The sequence below is a fragment of the Suncus etruscus genome, chromosome 10 (assembly GCF_024139225.1).
Source record: "Suncus etruscus isolate mSunEtr1 chromosome 10, mSunEtr1.pri.cur, whole genome shotgun sequence".
Taxonomy (NCBI): Eukaryota; Metazoa; Chordata; class Mammalia; order Eulipotyphla; family Soricidae; genus Suncus; species Suncus etruscus.
Genome location: NC_064857.1, coordinates 73,407,880 through 73,429,429, shown reverse-complemented (window position 1 = coordinate 73,429,429; position 21,550 = coordinate 73,407,880). Strand labels below are relative to the sequence as shown.

The window sequence follows — 21,550 nt, the reverse complement described above, 5'->3', positions numbered from 1 at the left end:
AAACCTTGCGATATCTACACTTTGCTGTTAAAACTTCTAAGCCTAATGTACCCTTTTCTCAGTACATTTTGTTCAAACTAGCCCTCAGCCTCCTTCAGCCTCTTTCCTGCCAGCCTTGAAAAACAGCCAGCTCAAACCCTGCCACTCCCACTTTAAGCCTTCCAATTCACCTTGAAATACCCAATCTTTGTTATTCAAAAGAAATCTGAAAAGTGGCATCTCTTGCATATTCTCAAATCAATTAATAAAACCATGATCCCCATGGTGCTTTTGCAACCCAGACTCCCCTCTTCAGTTGCCATTCCCTCTAATTCCAATAAATTAGTAATTAATCTTAAAAGATTGCTTTTTTTCCCCTATATATCATTACACCCTGCGGACTGTAAATAATTTGCCTCTAGCCTTCCTGCTGTTAACTGTGCTAGCCCCTCCCCGAGTTATCAGTAAAAAACTCTGATTCACCTTGTCAGCCCTATACTTCGTCACATATGTGTTATTAAGTTTAGTGCATTAAGTAGTGTAAAGTAATTATTAAAACATTAAAAAGCAACAGGAAAATAAGAGCAATAAACTTTTTTTTTTCATGCCTCTCAGAAAATTTTAGAGCAAGGTCATAATTCTGTCACTTTACAGATAACAAAATATTAGTAAAAGAAAAACTTCTTTGTGTTTTAAAATCCAAACGAACACAAAAGTGTTAAATTTAAATCTTATATTTCTATTAAAAGTTTTATTTTAATTTTTAAAGTATTTACAAAATTATGTGAAAAATAATGTGGTTAGCCTTTTTAAACAATATAGTTAATTTAATGCACAGTGAACACCTAGGTGTGCTTTATAGTACCCTTAGTTTTAACTTTGTGCTACAGCAATAGTTGTTCTTTATTTCTGCATTAAAAAAACTATTATTTTAAGTGCATTCAAAATATCAGCACATTATATAAATCTGTATATTTGTGTCGCAGTGAAAAAATAATATAAATGAAAAAATATATTATATATAATTTTATAAGAATATATAAAAGTAACTAAACTTTATAAGCAAATTAACTAGTATTAAATATAATTTTAGTCTTAAGTTCTAGGTGTGTAAATACATCAGATGTCTTTAACTATATTTTATAATAATCTAAGCATTTAGTTAATTTGGTATATAATATTTTTTACAAATTATTCACTTAAAGTCTTCATAGTAAAAACAGTTGTTTGTTTTTTAAAATCAGTTTTTATACCTTTAATAATCATAGTTCATGCTATTGTGTTTAATCATAAAAATTTTAACACTTTATTGCAGCTGTCTTACTGTTCTACTGCAAAACCAATTTAAAGAAAACCTATTCATTTACAGCAAATGATTTCATACTTCAGAGTGAAGACTCCTTCTACAGTGCTCATTAACCATTTTACTTAATGTTTTAAACTTCAAATTAAAATTGTTTTAAAAATGTTTTGTGTTAAATCTAAACCTTAAAATTTATTTTCAGCAAAGTTCCACTCCATCTACATTAAGTACTTCTCAAAACTAAAAAAGTTTTTCTACAAAATTTTTTTTCTTCTCACAAACATGCTAGCTAAATATTTAAAAGCGCTTGTCAATTTTTTATAAATAAGTCTTAAATCAATCCTTTTGTCTGTTTATGTGTCTGTTGTGATGAATGAAAGTGGCCACAAGTGTAAAATGTTGTGTTTAGTGTTGTTTTGTTTTGTCTGTTTATTTGTTATCTCTACATTTTATAATAATACAATTTTTAAAGCCTTATCCATTTTTTAAATTTCAATTAATTTTTTCAACCTAGTTCAGTCTGGTCAGTTCACAGACTGGCATCTTACAACTAAAAATCATGTGTTAAAAATTATGTATTAAGCTAGCTTTGTCCTTCTAAAAACATGGCGGAGGGTGTGGAGAATGGCAAACCCCAGATTTCTCAATGGCCATCGGGGATAACTTTTCCCTGGAGAATTTCTGGACTTTGCAGTCACCTGGCTTTCCTGCTATGTGTAAGTTCAAGCCTATATAATATGTATTTATAGCTAAAAAATAGCATCCAGCTTTAACATAATAACTAAAAGTTTAAGAAAAATCCTTTATATTCAGTTAAAAAATTTTTTTTAATTAGCAATTGTTAATTATAAATTTTCTTTTATGCCAAAGTCTAACAGAGGTCAAATAACATTCCCGTGGTATTCAAAAATAACTAGTGTAATGTAAATTGCTAATGTTTTCTGCAAATTCTTAATTTTTATATGAAGTAACCATTTTGCCTTCTGCCAAGCTGTTTTCTTATAAACCTCCTGCTAGCCGCCATTCCTGCAAACCTGTTTCTAACTGACTCCACCTTTGACAATGCTGAATTGAGCACTCTGCCTAGCTGCCTTGAATGCCCACCATTGCCACCAACAACCTCCATTGTAAACAAGTCACGGTCGTGGAACTTTGCTTACTCAAACCATATATGTGCCCCCCTGTTCAACAATCAGACATTTGCAATCAAACCATTATTGTTAACAACTCTTCCATCTTCATTGAAGCCCCCAACTCCACTTATTTTGTTTGCTCCACTGAATTTTCTCCCCATATTGTTACTGAAATGTTTCTTGCTTATCATAATTATTATGTTTTAGCTTTGTTAAAGCCTACATTAACCATCAAACCTGTTAGTCCGGTTTCCACCTTGAACCTCATCCTGCAAATGGTCAATGCCTCTGCCCAAGCACTCTCCAACACCAGCTATAAACACTGTTCAATCTGCAATTCACCAGTTTCGCCGTTTTATGAAAGCATCACAACGTTTAAACCTCCTATCTACACCAATGACTCTAAACTTCTTCTCTGGAAAGTTCAGCCTCAACGTCATTAACTCACTATTGGGCAAGTTGTGAGCTACGAACTCTGCCTTCTGGCCCATCCTCCTCCTCTCAAGTTATTTTAAATATTATAAATGCCTCTGCTCTAGCCCTCACAGACCCATATTATGATAGTTCTTCAAAATCGTCGTGCTCTATATTTTGCCCTTATGTAAGAGGGGGGAGTCTGTGTAGCCCTTAAGGAACAATGTTGTATTTTCAAAGACAAATCTGGATTAGTTAGGGATAGTGTTCTACGTATTGGTAACGGTATGAAGAAGTTCCAGAAACGTTTTGACCAAGAACAAGGTTAGTAACAGGGTTGGTTTTTCTCTTCTCCTTGGATACATACATTACTGTCCACTATTTTGGGCCCTCTTATTAGCCTCATGCTGCTCTTTTCTCTTGGCCCATGGATTTTCCGCAAAATTACTGCCTTTATTAAAAACCAGGTAGATGAAAAGGCAAAAACCTCTATTCAGGTTAACTACCAGCGTCTAACCCCGCGTGACTCCTGTGAAAACTTGGCTTTAGTCACCAAGCCGCCCTTCCAGCCACTAAGTTTTCAGGAGATAGAGCGCATAGCTAACAAACGGAGCTCGCTCCGGTACTTGTGCTCTCGGCTGTGGAGATACCTACGACGGGATTAGCAAGGTCCCAGTTAGGACACGGCCCTAAAAGGCTACAACACATAATTCGGATCTCTGTGCACACCCACGGCGCTTGTAGCCACCTTTTAAATGCGGCTTTGGCCGTGTCCGACCTGGTCAAACCTTGTAGCCTAAGACACGGTTCTTCCACCCGCTCACGACTTTCCTTCTTTTATTAGAAGAGAAAGGGGGAGATGTTGGGGACTGACTTGTTTGAGGCCATTTTGCTATTCTTTCTGCCATAATCCAGCCTTTCACCTAAAGGCTACATGCAGTCTTGCTGTAAGTTCTTGGGCCAAAGAGAAAGGAAAATGCAGCTGCAAAGTATAATTAATCTTTTAGCCCGGAGGAGAGCAACACAGCCCAGTACCATTCCCAGAAAAGAGGCCTTACTCCCTTAACCATATCCCTGAGTTAACAAGACATTCATTATTGTGTATATGTTACATTGTCTGTACAAAATTATTTCTGTAAGAACATTGCCCCCACCTTATATCTGTTAAAAGTTTAGAAATGCAGCTAGAAGGTCACAAGATGTTTCCATGGATACTGCAAGAAGTATTGCCCACTTGCCTTATTTGGAATAATGAAGTAATTTTCATGCCAAAAGAATGATTGACATTGCCTTTTGCCTGCCTCCTTCACCTTCCCTATTTAAAGAGGTGCTGGACCTCAATAAACGCCCTTGAGCAGTGAGACATTGCCTTGGGTCTTTATTATTAACCTCTCTCAGATTTTTTACAGTGTGGTTGTGCTTCTACCCAGCAAAATAGGAGTGCGGTTGTCTGAGAAGTCTTCCCAGCTAATTCCTGCTGGCCGGGCCCCCCTGGGGGGCTTCAGGACCCCGCATTTAGATATGCTATATCCTCTTCATTCAACCGTGGAAGATTATAAGAGTCCAAAAATTCATCCATTTCTTCCAGGTTTTCATTTTTAGTGGCATAGAGTTTCTCAAAGTAGTTTCTGATTACTCTTTGGATCTCTACCATATCAGTAGTAATCTCTTCTTTTTCATTCCTAATACAAGTTATCAAGTTTCTCTCCCTCTTTCTTTGTTAGTTTTGCCAGTGGTCTATCAATCTTGTTTATTTTTTCAAAGAACCACTTTCTGCTTTCATTGATCTTTTGGATTGTTTTTCGGGTTTCTACTTTATTGATTCTGCTCTCAGCTTTGTTATTTCCTTCTGTCTCCCTATTTTTGGGTCCTTTTGTTTAGTACTTTCTAATTTTATGAGCTGCTTCATTAAGCTATTCAGGTATGCTACTTCTGCTTTCCTTGTGCTTGCAAGGCTATAAATTTTCCTCTCAGTACTGCTTTTGCTGTGTCCCATAGGTTCTGATAGTTTGTGTCTCATTGTCATTTGTTTCTAGGAAGGTTTTGATTTCCTCTTTGATTTCATCTTGGACCCACTGGTAATTCAGTATTAGGCTGTTTAACTTCCAGGTGTTAAAGTTTATCTTTTGTGCCCATTTGTAGTTCACATATAATTTCAGGGCCTTGTGATCAGCAAAAGTAGCCTGCAAAATTTCTATCCTCTTGATATTATGGAGGTATGTTTTATGTGCTAACATGTAGTCTATCCTGGAGAATGTCCCATGTACATTAGAGAAGACTGTATATCCAGGCTTCTGGGGTTGGAGTGTCCTGCATATATCTACTAAACCTCTTTCTTCCATTTCTCTTTTCAGGTCTAGTATATTCTTGTTGGGTTTTAGTCTGGTTGACCTGTCAAGTGTTGACAATGTCGTGTTGAGGTCTCCCACAATTATCGTGTTGTTATTGATATTATTTTTCAGATTTGTCAACAATTGTATTAAATATTTTGCTGGCCACTCATTCGGTGCATATATGTTTAGGAGAGTGATTTCTTCCTGATGTACATATCCCTTGATTAATACAAAATGTCCATCTTTGACCCTTACAACTTTCTAAGTATAAAGTTTGCATCATCTGATTTTAGTATGGCCACTCCAGCTTTTTTATGGGTTTTGTTTGCTTGGATGATTTTCCTCCAGCCTTTTATTTTGAGTCTATGTTTGTTATGACTATTCAGGTGCATTTCTTGTAGGCAGCAGAAGGTTGGATTGAGTTTTTTGATCCATTTAGCCATTCTGTGTCTTTTAACTGGTGCATTTAGTCCATTGACATTGAGAGAAAGAATTGTCCTGGGAGTTGCTGCTATCTTTATATCAAAGTTTTGTGTGTCTGTTGGTCAGTCTTTTATTAAAGTAGGCCATTCAGTTGTTCTTTTAAGAATGTTTTTGAGCATGTAAAGTTTCTGAGCTGTTGTTTGTCTGTAAAACCATGTATTGTTCTTTCAAACCTAAAAGTGAGTTTTTCTGGGTGCAGTATTCTAGGCGAAGCATTTATTTCATTGAGTTTTTTCACTATGTCCCACCACTACCTTCTGGCCTTGAGTGTTTCCAGTGACAAGTCTGCAGTAAATCTCAAGGATGTTCCCTTGAATGTAATTTCTCTTTTTGATCTTGATGCTTTCAGAATTCTGTCTGTATCTGTGGGATTCATCATTGTAACTAGGATGTGTCTTGGGGTGTTTTTTCTGGGGTCTTTTTTAGTTGGTACTCTTCGGGCATGCAGGATTTGATCACATGTATTCATTAGCTCTGGTAGTTTCTCTTTAATGATGTTCTTGACTGTTGATTCTTCCTGGAGATTTTCTTCCTTGGTCTCTGGGATTCCAGTGATTCTTAAGTTGTTTCTGTTGAGCTTATCATAGACTTCTATTTTCATCTGTTCCCATTCTTTGAGTAATTTTTCCATTGTTTGATCATTTGCTTTAAGGCTTTTTTCCAATTTCTTCTGCTGTATGGAATTGTTATTCATCTCATCTTCCAGTGTACTAATTCTATCCTCTGCTGCTGTTAACCCGTGGGAATTCTCAACCATGTTTTTCTTCAATTTATCTACTGAGTTTTTCAGATCTGTTATTTGACATGAAATTTCAGTTTGGAAAAAACCGGCTAACCTTTGTAAAAGCTGGCTCCCTGTGTGTGACACCAGGCGGGGAAAATCCGCGAAAGTACACCGGCCCAGTGGGGCTCAGCTGTGAAAGACTGTGAGTGTGACCTGTCTATGTCTGTCTACTGTCCTCTTGCGTGAAACTCTTGCGAGTGGGGCAAAAAGAGGCTCAGAGGAGCACGGCCGCTCCGCTTCGCTACGCGGCCGTGCACTCTTTCTAAGGAAAGAACTCCATTGCAACAAGAAGGAAAAATCACACTAAGAACGGCGCTATATCACAGAAGCAAACATTTCTCTCTGGACTGTCTTCTCTGTTGCATGCTCGGGCCTAAGATTTGACCCAGTGTGAGGCTTCATCCACGGAGGACTCCCCTCCCTTAGAGGCAAGTCAGCCCATCCAGAAAGGGAGGAGCCAGAGGAGTGTGCTGCCTACATCATATAGACAATGAATACCACCACAACATGTAGAAAAACCCACAATACAAGTGTGACAATGGGGAAACAACGCAGGCCAGCATCAGACATAGAGAATGAAGATGACAATTCTGAGGACCAGATAATGACTGAACAACTAATCAACCTCTCAGATAAGGACTTTAGACTAGCAATATGGAAGGTGCTCAACAGACTCCAAGAAACCATGGATCGAGTTGAACAGAACACTAATAAGAACCAAGAAAATATGAAGGCAGAAATGACAAAACTCCAAACTGAAATAACATGTCAACTAACAGGACTGAAAAAGTCAGTAAACGAAGTGAATGACAAAATGGATAAGCTCTGGGACAGGGTATCAGAAGCTGAGAATAGACTTGGTGCTGTGGAAGATGAGATACATAACAATTCCATACAGCAGGAGAGATTGGACAAAAAACTTAAAGCAAATGAGCAGACAATGGAAAAATTAGTCAAAGAATGGGAACAGACGAAAATAGAAGTCTATGATAAGATCAACAGAAACAACTTAAGAATCATTGGAGTCCCGGAGACCCAGGAAGAAAATTTCCAGGAAGAATCAATGGTCAAGAACATCATTAAAGAGAAACTTCCAGAGCTAAAGAATATATGTGATCAAATCCTGCATGCCCGAAGAGTACCAACCAAAAGAGACCCCAGAAAAACCACCCCAAGACACATCCTAGTCACAATGACAAATCCCACAGATAGAGACAGAATTCTGAAAACAGCAAGATCAAAAGGGGAAATCATGTTCAAGCAAGCTTCCCTGAGATTTACAGCAGACCTGTCACCAGAAACGCTCAATGCCAGAAAGCAGTGGTGGGATATTGTGACAAGACTGAATGAAATGAATGCTTCACCCAGAATACTATACCCAGCAAAACTCACTTTCCGGTTTGATGGAAGAATACATGGTTTCACAGACAAAAAACAGCTCAGAAACTTCACAGACACAAAACCAGTCTTAAGAGAAAAACTGAAAGACCTAATCTAAGACAAGACTACCCAAAAGACACACCAAATTTTGAAATAAAGATGGCGTTAAATCCCAGGACAATTCTTTCTCTCAACGTCAATGGACTAAATGCACCAGTTAAGAGACACAGAGTGGCTAAATGGATCAAAAAACTCAATCCAACCTTCTGCTGCCTACAAGAAACGCACCTGAATAGTCAGAACAAACATAGACTCAAAATAAAAGGCTGGAGAAAAGTTATCCAAGCAAACAACACCCATAAAAAAGCTGGAGTGGCCATACTAATATCAGATAATGCAAACTTTATACTCAGGAAGGTTGTAAGGGACAAAGACGGACATTTTATATTAATCAAGGGGTACGTAGAGCAGGAAGAATTCACTCTCCTAAACATATATGCACCGAATGAGGGGCCAGCAAAATATTTAATACAACTGTTGACAAATCTGAAAAATAATATCAACAACAACACAATAATTGTGGGGGACCTTAACACGGCTTTGTCAACACTGGACAGGTCAACCAGACTGAAACCCAACAAGAATATACTAGACCTGAGGAGAGAAATGGAAGAAAGAGGCCTAGTGGATATATATAGGACACTCCATCCCCAGAAACCTGGATACACATTCTTCTCCAATGTACATGGGACATTCTCCAGGATAGACTACATGCTGGCACATAAAACATACCTCCATAAGATCAAGAGGATAGAAATTTTGCAGACTACCTTCGCTGACCACAAGGCTCTGAAATTATTTGTGAACTCCAAAGGGACTCAGAAGAAACACTTTAACACCTGGAAGTTAAACAGCCTCATGCTCAATAACCAGTGGGTCTGAGATGAAATCAAGGAGGAAATAAAAAGGTTCCTGGAAACAAATGACAATCAAGACACAAACTCTCAGAACTTATGGGACACAGCAAAAGCAGTACTGAGAGGAAAATTTATAGCTTTGCAAGCACACATCAGGAAGGAAGAAGGAGCTTACCTGAGTAGCTTAATGACACAGCTAATAGAACTAGAAAATGCTCAACAAAAGGACCCAAGAATAGGAAGACAGAAGGAAATAACAAAGCTGAGAGCAGAAATCAACGAAGTGGAAACTCAAAAAACAATCCGAAAGATCAACGAAAGCAGAAGTTGGTTCTTTGAAAAAATAAACAAGATTGATAGACCACTGGCAAACCTAACAAAGAAAGAGAGAGAGAGAAACTTGATAACTCGTATCAGGAATGAAAAAGGAGAGATCACTACTGATATGACAGAGATTCAAAGGGTAATCAGAAACTACTTTGAAAAACTCTACGCCACTAAAAATGAGAACCTGGAAGAAATGGATAAATTCTTGGACTCTTATAATCTTCCACGGTTGAAGGAAGAGTATGTAGCATATCAAAACACCCCCATCACCATTGATGAAATTAAAACAGTAATCAAATGTCTGCCGAAAAACAAAAGCCCAGGTCCAGAAGGATTCACTAATGAATTCTATCAAACTTTCCAAGAGGAACTACTGCCAATCTTGGCAAGACTCTTTCATGAAATTGAACAAACAGAAACACTTCCAAATAGCTTTTATGAAGCCAACATCACCTTGATACCTAAACCAGACAGAGATGCTACCAAAAAAGAAAATTACAGACCAATATCACTGATGAATGCAGATGCAAAGATCCTCAACAAAATCCTGGCAAATAGGATTCAATGCCTCGTTAAGAAGATCATCCACTACGATCAAGTAGGTTTCATCCCAGGAATGCAAGGCTGGTTTAACATCCGTAAATCTATCAACATAATACACAACATCAATAACAAGAAAAATAAAAACCACATGATCATATCAATAGATGCAGAGAAAGCATTTGATAAGGTCCAACACCCATTCTTGATCAAAACTCTCAGCAAGATGGGAATGGAAGGAACCTTTCTCAATATAGTGAAGGCCATCTACCACAAGCCAGTGGCAAATATTATCCTCAATGGAGAAAAACTGAAAGCCTTCCCTCTAAATTCTGGCACAAGACAAGGCTGTCCTCTCTCACCACTCCTATTCAACATAGCACTGGAAGTACTTGCTATAGCGATTAGGCAAGAAAAGGATATCAAGGGAATCCAGATAGGAAAGGAAGAAGTCAAGCTCTCACTCTTTGCAGATGACATGATACTCTACTTAGAAAACCCTAAAGACTCTATCAAAAAGCTTCTAGAAACAATAGACTCATATAGCAAGGTGGCAGGCTACAAAATTAACACACAAAAATCAATGGCCTTTCTATATACCAATAGTAATAAGGATGAAATGGACATTAAGAAAACAACCCCATTCACAATAGTACCACACAAACTCCAATATCTTGGAATCAACTTGACTAAATATGTGAAGGACCTATACAAAGAAAACTATAAAACTCTGCTCCAAGAAATAAGAGAGGACACACGGAAATGGAAACACATACCCTGCTCATGGATTGGCAGGATTAACATCATCAAAATGTCAATACTCCCCAAGGCATTATACAGATTTAATGCCATCCCTCTAAAGATACCCATGACATTCTTCAAAGAAGTGGATCAGACACTTTTGAAATTCATTTGGAACAATAAACACCCTCGAATAGCTAAAGCAATCATTGGGAAAAAGAATATGGGAGGAATTACTTTTCCCAACTTTAAACTGTACTACAAAGCAACAATTATCAAAACAGCATGGTATTGGAATAAGGATAGGTCCTCAGATCAGTGGAATAGGCTTGAATACTCAGAAAATGTTCCCCAGAGATACAACCATCTAATTTTTGATAAAGGAGCAGGAAATCCTAAATGGAGCAGGGAAAGCCTCTTCAACAAGTGGTGTTGGCACAATTGGATAGCCACTTGCAAAAAATTAAACTTAGACCTCCAGCTAACATCATGTACAAAGGTAAAATCCAAATGGATTAAAGACCTCGATATCAGCCCCAAAACCATAAGATATATAGAACAGCACATAGGCAAAACACTCCAGGACATTACAGGCATCTTCAAGGAGGAAACTGCACTCTCCAAGCAAGTGAAAGCAGAGATTAACAGATGGGAATATATTAAGCTGAGAAGCTTCTGCACCTCAAAGGAAATAGTGCCCAGGATACAAGAGCCACCCACTGAGTGGGAGAAACTATTCAACCAATACCCATCAGATAAGGGGCTAATCTCCAAAATATACAAGGCACTGACAGAACTTTACAAGAAAAAAACATCTAACCCCATCAAAAAATGGGGAGAAGAAATGAACAGACACTTTGACAAAGAAGAAATACGCATGGCCAAAAGACACATGAAAAAATGTTCCACATCACTAATCATCAGGGAGATGCAAATCAAAACAACGATGAGATACCACCTCACACCCCAGAGAATGGCACACATCACAAAGAATGAGAATAAACAGTGTTGGCGGGGATGTGGAGAGAAAGGAACTCTTATCCACTGCTGGTGGGAATGCTGTCTAGTTCAACCTTTATGGAAAGCGATATGGAGATTCCTCCAAAAACTGGAAATCGAGCTCCCATACGATCCAGCTATACCACTCCTAGGAATATACCCTAGGAACACAAAAATACAATACAAAAACCCCTTCCTTACACCTATATTCATTGCAGCTCTATTTACCATAGCAAGACTCTGGAAACAACCAAGATGCCCTTCAACAGACGAATGGCTAAAGAAACTGTGGTACATATACACAATGGAATATTATGCAGCTGTCAGGAGAGATGAAGTCATGAAATTTTCCTATACATGGATGTACATGGAATCTATTATGCTGAGTGAAATAAGTCAGAGAGAGAGAGAAAAACGCAGAATGGTCTCACTCATCTATGGGTTTTAAGAAAAATGAAAGACACCCTTGTAATAATAATTTTCAGACACAAAAGAGAAAAGAGCTGGAAGTTCCAGCTCACCCCAGGAAGCTCACCACAAAGAGTGATGAGTTTAGTTAGAGAAATAACTACATTTTGAACTGTCCTAATATTGAGAATGTATGAGGGAAATGTAGAGCCTGTTTAGGGTACAGGCGGGGGTTGGGTGGGGAGGAGGGAGATTTGGGACTTGGGTGATGGGAATGTTGCACTGGTGATGGGTGGTGTTCTTTACATGACTGAAACCCAAACACAATCATGTATGTAATCAAGGTGTTTAAATAAAAAAAAATTATGCATTAAAAAAAATTGATATCTAAGAAAAAAAAAAGAAATTTCAGTTTGGAGTTTTCTGATTTCTATCATCATATTCTCTTGATTCTTATTAGTGCTCTCTTCTATACTTTCTTTGAGTTCTTTGAACATCTTCCATATTGTGACTCTAAACTCCTTATCTGAGAGACTGACTAGTTGGTTGGTGATGTTCAAGTCATCAGAGTTGCCATCGTCATTCTCTATGTTTGGTGCTGGCCTGCGTTGTTTCCCCATTGTCACTGTGGGTTTTTCTATGTGTTGTGGTTGTATTCATTGGCTAAATGATGTGCACCTCCTGGAAGCGAAGCAAAGCGGCCATGCCCTCTGGCTCCACCCTTTCTGGGCTTGTAAACTCACCTTTAGGGAAGGCTCTAGGGAAAGGCGAGCCATCCTCAGATGAGCCACACACAGGATGAAATCGGGCCGAAAATGGAGCACAGCACAGAATACAGGTAGATAGGGGTGCTGGCATCTGAGTTCCAGCAGAGTTCAGTGGTTTTCCCTTCCTGGGCTTGTAAACTCACCTCCAGGGAAGGCTTCAGGGAAGGCGAGCTGTCTGCAGATGAGCCACACACAGGATGAAATCAGGCCAATAATGGAGCACAGCACAGAAGACAGGCAGATAGGGGTGCTGGCATCTGAGTTCCAGCAGAGTTCAGTGGCTTCCCCTTCCTGGGCTTGTAAACTCACCTGCAGGGAAAGCTCCAGGGAAGGTGAGCCATCTGCAGATGAGCCACACATAAGATGAAATGAGACTGAAAATGGAGCGCAGCACAGAAGACAGGCAGATAGGTGTGCTGGCATCTGAGTTCCAGCAAAGTTCAGTCTCCAGCACAGTTCTTAGTGTGATTTTTTCTTCTTGTTTCAATGGCGTTCTTTCCTTAGAAAGTGCACATGGCCGCGTAGCAAAGCAGAGCAACCATGCTCTGCTGGAGCCACTTTTCGGCCCACTCCCAAGCGACAGGACAGGAGACAGATACACACAGGCAGCACTCATAATTTCTCACGGTCGGGCCCCACTGGGCAGGTGTAGTTTCATAGATTTTCCCAGCCTGACGTCACAAACAGGGAACCTGATTTCTGCAAAGTACTGCTTATAGCTGGTTTTCATGTTATGAAGCAGTTCCTTGGTGTGCCCACCCTTGAATGAGCCTCTGGAAGAGCGAGTTTTCTGGAGCCTCTTTTCAGCCCACTCCCAAGAGGTTCAAGCGACAGGACAGGAGACAGACACACACAGGCAGCACTCACAATTTCTCACGGTTGGGCCCCACTGGGCAGGTGTAGTTTCATAGATTTTCCCAGCCTGATGTCACCAACAGGGGACCTGACTTCTGCAAAGTACTGTTTATAGCCTGTTTTCATGTTATGAAGCAATTCCTTGATGTGCCCGCCCTTGAATGAGCCTCTGGGAGAGCAAATTTTCTGGAGCCTCTTTTCGGCCCACTCCCAAGAGGTTCAAGCAACAGGACAGGAGACAGACACTCACAAGCAGCACTCACAATTTCTCCAAAATGTTTAATTTTCATTTCACTTGGAATGTAATAGAGTCCCAGGATGAGTTAAAACATTGGAAACCTGAGGCCAGAGAGATAGCACAGCAGTAGAGTATTTGCCTTGCATGTGGTGACCTGGGACTCTCAGCAGTTCAGTCCTCCGGCGTCCCATATGGTCCCCAAACCGGGGGCGATTTTTGATCACATAGCCAAGAGTAGCCCCTGAGCATCACCAGGTGTGGCCCAAAACCAAGAACAAACAAACAAAAAACATTGGAAACTGGAGTGATAAAACCCCAAATTTACTTGACTAATTCTCTGTAACTCTAAAATACAGAGTGAGACAAGAAGGTAGATTTCAACCTAATGTATACATTACAGGTATCTAATAATAAAAAGAGTTTCTCTACTAGGAATGTGTTTATTAGGGTAACTAAAAGCCTGATTTTGTAGTGAAGAAGATTTGAGTTCAAATTCTGAGCTTGCTTCTTACTAGATGGATGTCCTTAAATAAGTCACTAAAATGTTTTAAGCCTTAGTTTCTTCATAGTTAGAGAAAAGCTAATGATAGCATCAATAGCAAAGCTAATTATAAATGACAATAAGGGAAAATATAAAATATTCTATTAAATTGACTGTTGCACTAGGTGAAAGTTTCAATGAATTGACGATAAATTGTTAGCTGATTATATATCTGAAAATGTGGTAACATTGGACATTTCATTTAGGTCATTCAGATATTCAATCTTAGTTAAACTCATGGGCAAGTTCTATTTCTCAGCCTCCAATTTCCTTAAGTTTTTGATTGATCTCACTGAACACTAAATTGACCTGCACTCTGTCATGAATCTACTATTTATAGGTTTCCTATGTTATAAATTTAGATTCATACAAATCTTCTGAACCTCCCCAACTGGGATATGGATGGTACCTTTGCATCATGTAAGGAGTTAAGTTGAACAATATTTCTAATAAATGAATACCTCCCAATTCATCTGTGTAGTAACTTTCCACACTAAAAACTCTATGTTTTAATAGTATTGCTATAATTTTGTGACCAGGAAAAGTAAAAAGTACAAAAAAGTGATTTTAAGAAGACTGTTTTAATGACAATCTTTATTAACATTCTTTGTATGAGGTCCCAGTTATCAATGTTTCCATAAAATATTGATTCATGAAAACAATTCAGCAATTATAGGACTGCCTCTTTGAAGGATCTACTAGGCCATACAAACTGTGAAAAATATATAAGAGGCATGATTTTTTTTTTTTAGTTTTCCCCATTTTATCAATCAGAAAAAAAGAATACATTTTTCTTGCTTGAGTTCTATAGAGAGAGAGATTCCTAACCACCCAAAACTCCAGGTATGTCTGTTTTGTGGCATCTTTAGGAAATCTTTGGAGCTAAGGTGAGCTAAGCCTCTGTACTTTCAATAGTTCCTGTAGCCACACCAAGAACTACCACTGTTGTCATAATAGCTCATTGTCTAAGCTCCACAGATTCTAGAAGTCCTAGATCATTTGGCCTCATGTGGCAGTGAAAAACTTCTGTAATTTTAATAAAGTCTTCCCAATAGGAATACACCAAATTAGAAGTGAAATTATCTTAGAAGCCACATGAGCCCAACAAACAAAATCAACCAAAGGATGCTCAACGAGAAATAAACAGCTCAGTAAACTTTCAGACAATGAAATAATGACTCCATTGTAAGATATGACAATTTTCACAAATTTTCTTTTAATAACTTTTTGTATAATTCCATGATCATTTAGTTGTAAAAACAATATGAAATAAATTATTCATACCTGCCAAGGGGCAGGCTTCAGAAAATTTGGTAAACTAGTGGAAATGGTGAAGGGAATGTTATACTGGTGGTGGAATTGGTATTGGAACATTGAATATCAGAGATAACTCTATTATTAGCAACTCTATAAACCAGGAAACTTAACATAAAAATATTAACATAAAAATCCCGACAAACTCAAAAAAAAAAAAAGAAGAAAAGGAAAGAGCTAAATGGGTAAGAACATAAGTACATATTGGTCAGCCTATATATACATATATGTATGTAGTTTCCTTGGGCCCAATAGTTCTCTAATATATGCAATTGGTTTTATGTTCACTTGAGAGTGGTTAAAATTTCATGCTTTCTATTTATATTCCATGTCTGGCCTTTTGTTTCTTCAGGCTGATGATCTTGAATCTGTACCTGCATGATGCTTTCTGTCTTAAGTGGACCTAGTTTTCCTTTTCTATTTTTGAATCAGCAGGTCTCTTCTCTAATGATGTGCAATCCCAAATCTGGCAGGCTGTTTTATTCCACATGCTGAAAGAAGGTTACAGGAAACATTTCCATTCTAAATCACATAGAATTTGTTATTTGCATGCACCTTTTGAGTCAAAAATCAAACATTTGCCCTGCAATGGCCTGAGTTTAATTAAAATGATGAGAATGCACGATAGGTATTTAGTCTGAGGCAAAAAGGATGCACAGGATTGAAATTTGGAACAAACATTTTTAAAAAATGAGAAATGCATGGTTGGCAGTGATAAGAAATGCCAAGACTATGCATTACATGGGATCACGGGTTGAAAATAGAAATATCCTAAAAATTTCTGGCACACTGTGAAACTGTCGTAGGAAGGTTTGGATGGGATTACATGCTTTATGAATAATGTTCCTGTAACTCACACTGTAGATGTTTATAATCTTTTCTATAGTCTTTTTGTGACTCATCGTGTCTAGCTGATGGGCTGCTCATCAGTTCTGGCAGATTTTCCCATTTAACCACACAGGAGAGAAGGAAAAGAATTTTTATCTTGAAGGGTTAAGCTCTGCAAAATTGATGCTCATCCAAACATCCGGATGCCAACAAAGTCAGCATGGAACAAAGTGTAAATGGCCAAGCACAGAAAGTGGAATTGAGGATTATTAAAATTGATCCTTTTCCATTGCAAAAATTTTAATGTGGCTGATATTAAAAAATGTCTACTACTACAATACATTTGAATAAATTTACACATATATAGTTTGCTAAGTAGATTTGCAGGTACATATTCCTTCCATTCTTAAAGTGAGACTGTTGAATTAAAGAAAAATCTAAACGTTAGATACTCTTATTTTACTGGATACCTTTACAAGTCACAATCTACTATGTAAGTGTTAATGTTCCTAAATAAGGTACCTGGAATCACCTACAAGAATTCTCACACTATGAAGATACCTCATCTTAATTGTTCATGTAGATTAAGCTAATTGAATAGATTTTTAGCCATTCTGTAAAGGGCCTAGAATCTCGTCTAATGAGGACCAATCATTTTTGTTAATACAATAGTAGCCATGAAGAAATCCCCAAATTCCACCATAAAATGGGTGAGTAAATAGCATTTGCTTGGGTTTTCTGAGCCCAGTTTCCAAAAGAGAATGTGAAGACTTCCCTACACCAACTCACACTTAGACACAGCAGGTAATCTGAGAATTTAACTCAACTGAGCTCTCATCTGGCACTCTCTACTTAAAAGATAGCATCTGATCCCACAGATAAAGAGCCAAGTCTTCCAGGATAGCCCTCCACTTCAGACACCAGTTGCAAACGCAGACTGTTTCCTGTGCTTCTGGCCAACTAATGATATAAACCCAAGGTTTCCCAGAGCCTCTCCTCATATTCAATCAATTTACTATAGTGACTCATAAAATGCAGGAAACCTGTTTACTCACTAGATGGCCAGGATTACAAAGGATATACTCAGTAACAGATGGAAGAGACGCTTGGGTACAGAAGGAGGGAGGGAGGCACGAAATTTTCATGTTCTTTCAAGACATATTACTTTTTAAATCACAGATTTACCAACCTAGAACTTCTCCAAAGCCCTTATTTTGAAAATTTTTAATGAAAACTTACATATTTAGGCATGATGAATTAGCTAAATGGTCACTAGTAATTAAACTTCAATCCCACTATCCATTCTGCTCCTATCTCTGGATTTCCAGGGAAAGAGGCTGAAAGTCCCACCCCTGTGATCACATGACTGTTTCGCTAGGCAACCAATTCCCATTCTCAGAGGTTTTCAAGAAGTTACTTTCATTAACATTGCAAGAGCTGCTTTTAACACTCTCAACAATTAAAATTTTTCCAAATCTTTAGGGAACTGAGATTCAAAAACTATGAATGAAGACCATGAATGAATGAAAAATATATTGTGAATATCTGAATAATCAAATATATAGTTGTTTGTTGCAAGTCAGCCCCTGAAGAGGTTGACTGATGGAGGGATGGAGGATGAGGTCTTTCCCCTCCAGCTCGGAGCACGCGTCTGCCACCCTGTTCAGCTGGCAGTTCTGAGGTGAAGCGGTGGGTAAATAGCTCGCAGACAGTCAGGCTTGTGAAAATATTAGCTTTATTCGGTGGACAAGACTGAAGTCCAAAGACTCAGCATCAGTTCCAGCCAAAAGCCCCTCGCCTTCCACAGACCCTTGTTTTCATCCCCCAGAATCAGGTACCACCCAATGGTGGGATCAGATACCACCCAATGGTGGAAGCAGAATCAGGTACCACCCTAGGGTGGGGGCTGAATGCCAGGTCACACCCTAGGGTTAGGCACAATCACCATCAGGGTAGGGTCAGTAACATAATAATCCCATAAAATGTTTACATACACAACACTTGTTAAGTACAGTATCCTAGTTCCTTATGCCATCTCCATGGAATTTATATTCCCAATTGAAAATACTAATCTGACCTTCAGCTCTGTAGATCCTCAACCCAAGAAGGAGAAAAATGGAGTGGAAAAGTGCAAATGTGTTGTACACTTTCCCCTCTGGGAAAACTAGAGAGCTGTTGCAGAATATAAGCAGTGTGAATTTCCATTTTGACTACAAAAAGATGCTCTGCCTTGCTATCTTTAATAATGATGTTTGTCTTCCAAATAGGTCTTAGCCAAATGTCAGTATTTAGTTTTAAATAGTACCAGATATTGTTTCAGCACCCCCAGGGAGCTCAATAATGGTGTTTGTTAAGAAAGCTTTTCATTTAAACCTGACCTCTTTCTTCAACTTACTCCAAACACTTAAAATGCATAGTTTTAAGTTTCAGGAGCTGCAAGCTTACAGTTCTTCTTTCCTAACATGGCTGCAGTATTTTAAGTAATTTCAAAAAACTAAATGACAGAAGATCACCAAACACCCCAAACCTGAAACTGACTTCCAAGTCAACCATTTGCTCAAAATTCCACCTGATTTCGAAGATACCCTGAGTGTTGCCTTCAGTTCAGTAGGGGAATGAACATTTGCCATAATGTCCTCTCCAGGGCAGAGTCAGGCTTGGAAAACAACTTAAATGCCAGACAAAAGTATTTTATGAAACAACTGTGTGGCTGAAGACCTCACAGAATCAAAATTCACACTTGTCAAGTCTGAGTTTTCATAGAACAAGTGTAAATGGGAGAATGGACCCAAAAAATCTACAACTTTTGTAGCTTCTTTATACTTTAACATCAACTCACATATTTTCCCCCTCTTTCTCTAGCTCCCTCTCTTTTTCTCACACAATCTGAATAGCAGATATATGGCATTAGAAGTAGATCTCAGTGATGAGCACACACTTCACATCCCTGAGGCTCTAGTTTTGATTCCTGGCATCTTATTAACGAAGAATCATAGCCATATTATAAATACATAAACATATGTATTTTCCTAAACTCAGTTCCTATATTTTCAGCACTAATATCATAATTTGTGGGGGCAGGTTGGTTTTTGTTTCTTGGACTATACCTGGTGATGCTCCGGGATTATTTATGCCCTTTGCACCCAAGGATCACTCCTCATGGGGCTGAGAGGACCATATACAGTGCCAAGGGTTGAACTAAGGCTGGTTGCATGCAAGGCAATAATTTGACAAATGTTTAAATGATACTCAAATAGGATGCAAAATATTTTAACTTGGTCACTGAAACTATTTGTTGAGAGACTCGTACACATCACAAATAACAAGAACAACCAGCGCTGGTGCTGATGCAGGGGTCTTCAAACTACGGCCCGTGGGCCACATATTGTATTTGTTCCCGTTTTGTTTCTTCACTTCAAAATAAGATATATGCAGTGAGGAATTTGTTCATAGTTTTTATTTTCACTATAGTCCAGTCCTTCAACGGTCTGAGGGACAGTGAACTGGTCCCATGCTTAAAAAGTTTGAGGACCACTGCATGGAGAAAAGAACTTTCATCCTTTGTTGGCAGGGATGTAGACTGATTCATCCTTTTTGGAAAACTTATGAATATGGATATTCTGCACAGAACTAGAAATTGAGTTTCTATATGATACAGCAATACCACTCTTAGGGATATACTCTAGGAACCCAAAATAACATGCAGAAAAGCCCTCTGCATTCCTGTGTTTGTCACAGCACTATTTACAATAGCCAAAATCTGGAAACAACTGAGGTGCCTGACTACAGAGGAGTGGCTAAAGAAATTGTGGTACATCTACATAATGGAATACTATGCAGCTGTTAGGGAAATAAAGGAGTCATGAAATTTTCTTTTACATGAGTGAATATAGAGATTATTTATCCTGAGTGAAATAATTAATAAGGAGAAGGATAGATATAGAATAATATCACTCATTTGTATCACATGAGAAAAAATAAAATATAATATAGTAATAATATCCAGAGGTAATAGAGGAGGACCAGTCCATGGCAGGAAACTTGCAACAAATGTGAGGAGTACAGTTAGGATAGAGAAGGGTCCACTATGACAATGATAGTAGAAATTAATCACTCTAGACAAATACTGGGTGCTAAAAGGAGATAAAGTGATATATAAGGTACTCTGTCTTTAACAATAGTGGAAACTACTTTTGTGACTTATTAGTGTCAAAAAGGGAAAAAAGGAAAAGAGAGAGAGAAGTGAATTGCCTGCCTGAAATGTCTGCCCAGAGGCAGGCAGCAGAGAGGGTGGGAAGGAAATTGGAGACACTGGTGATGGAAAACATGCAATAGTGAAGTGTGGTGTACATTATTTGACTGACAATCATTGACAATTTTGTAATAACAGTGTTTAAATAAAGTAGTTTTAAAAATATTTGTTGTGTACCAACTTTTACTGAGGCCTATTCTGCTACCATCATGGTAAATAGTAAATAACTGAACAATAGCCCTATGACTCAGAGCTTTCTCAACAGATAAAAAGCATAAGAGAGGAACAGAAAAGTCAATACTGCACAAGCAATCCAAGCAAAGGTAATAGGTGGCAATGATATTATGCAATTCATATATAACTTCTTTGAGATAGGAACATTTATTAAGGCGTTTTACACTGTTTTCTTTGTAATTCACATTGTTCCATTTCTACATATAAATTCATTAATATTTTATATCATTTTATTTCAAATTTTTATGATCTACATTTGCATCTACAGGTCAGCTAGAGTTGTCTTCCAAATGTCAGTAGATAACCACTTTAAGTATCTAACTATACTATCTAATCTGTTATTTGTGTTTACACTTTGATTTAAGATCAAATAATTATAAATGATAGAGCTCTATACTCAGCTCTATAAGTCTATAAGTCAGAAATCTTAATAATAAATGACCTGTTTTGGTTTGAAAACTCCCATTTCCTTATAATATCTCTTTTATGGAGCATTTTAAAAAAGTTTTCATCTCCCAAAAATGTACTAGGCAACAAAGTATGCTTCACAACATTTTGTTTATTATAGACTTTGATGGAATTCAATAAGAATGTTAGATCACTTTATTCTACCCAGTCACCACACTTTTACACTTCTGTATGTTTGTAACTTTAGTTCAATTCTATTTCTTACATGCATACAATAAACATGAGGATTTTTTTTTATTGCTTAATAGCAAGAGTTGACAGATTTTACTCCATTGCAGGGTTCCTATCATATCAGTATCCCCAGTACTTCCC

The 21,550-nt window shown here is 38.0% G+C and overlaps 1 non-coding gene across 1 annotated transcript; it reads left to right on the top strand.

Annotated features, from left to right (window-relative positions):
• Positions 1–809: 809 nt before the first annotated feature.
• Positions 810–939, top strand: LOC126021071 (small nucleolar RNA SNORA22). Its single transcript, XR_007499685.1, has one exon. It is a non-coding gene; the product is annotated as a small nucleolar RNA SNORA22 (small nucleolar RNA).
• Positions 940–21,550: the final 20,611 nt, after the last annotated feature.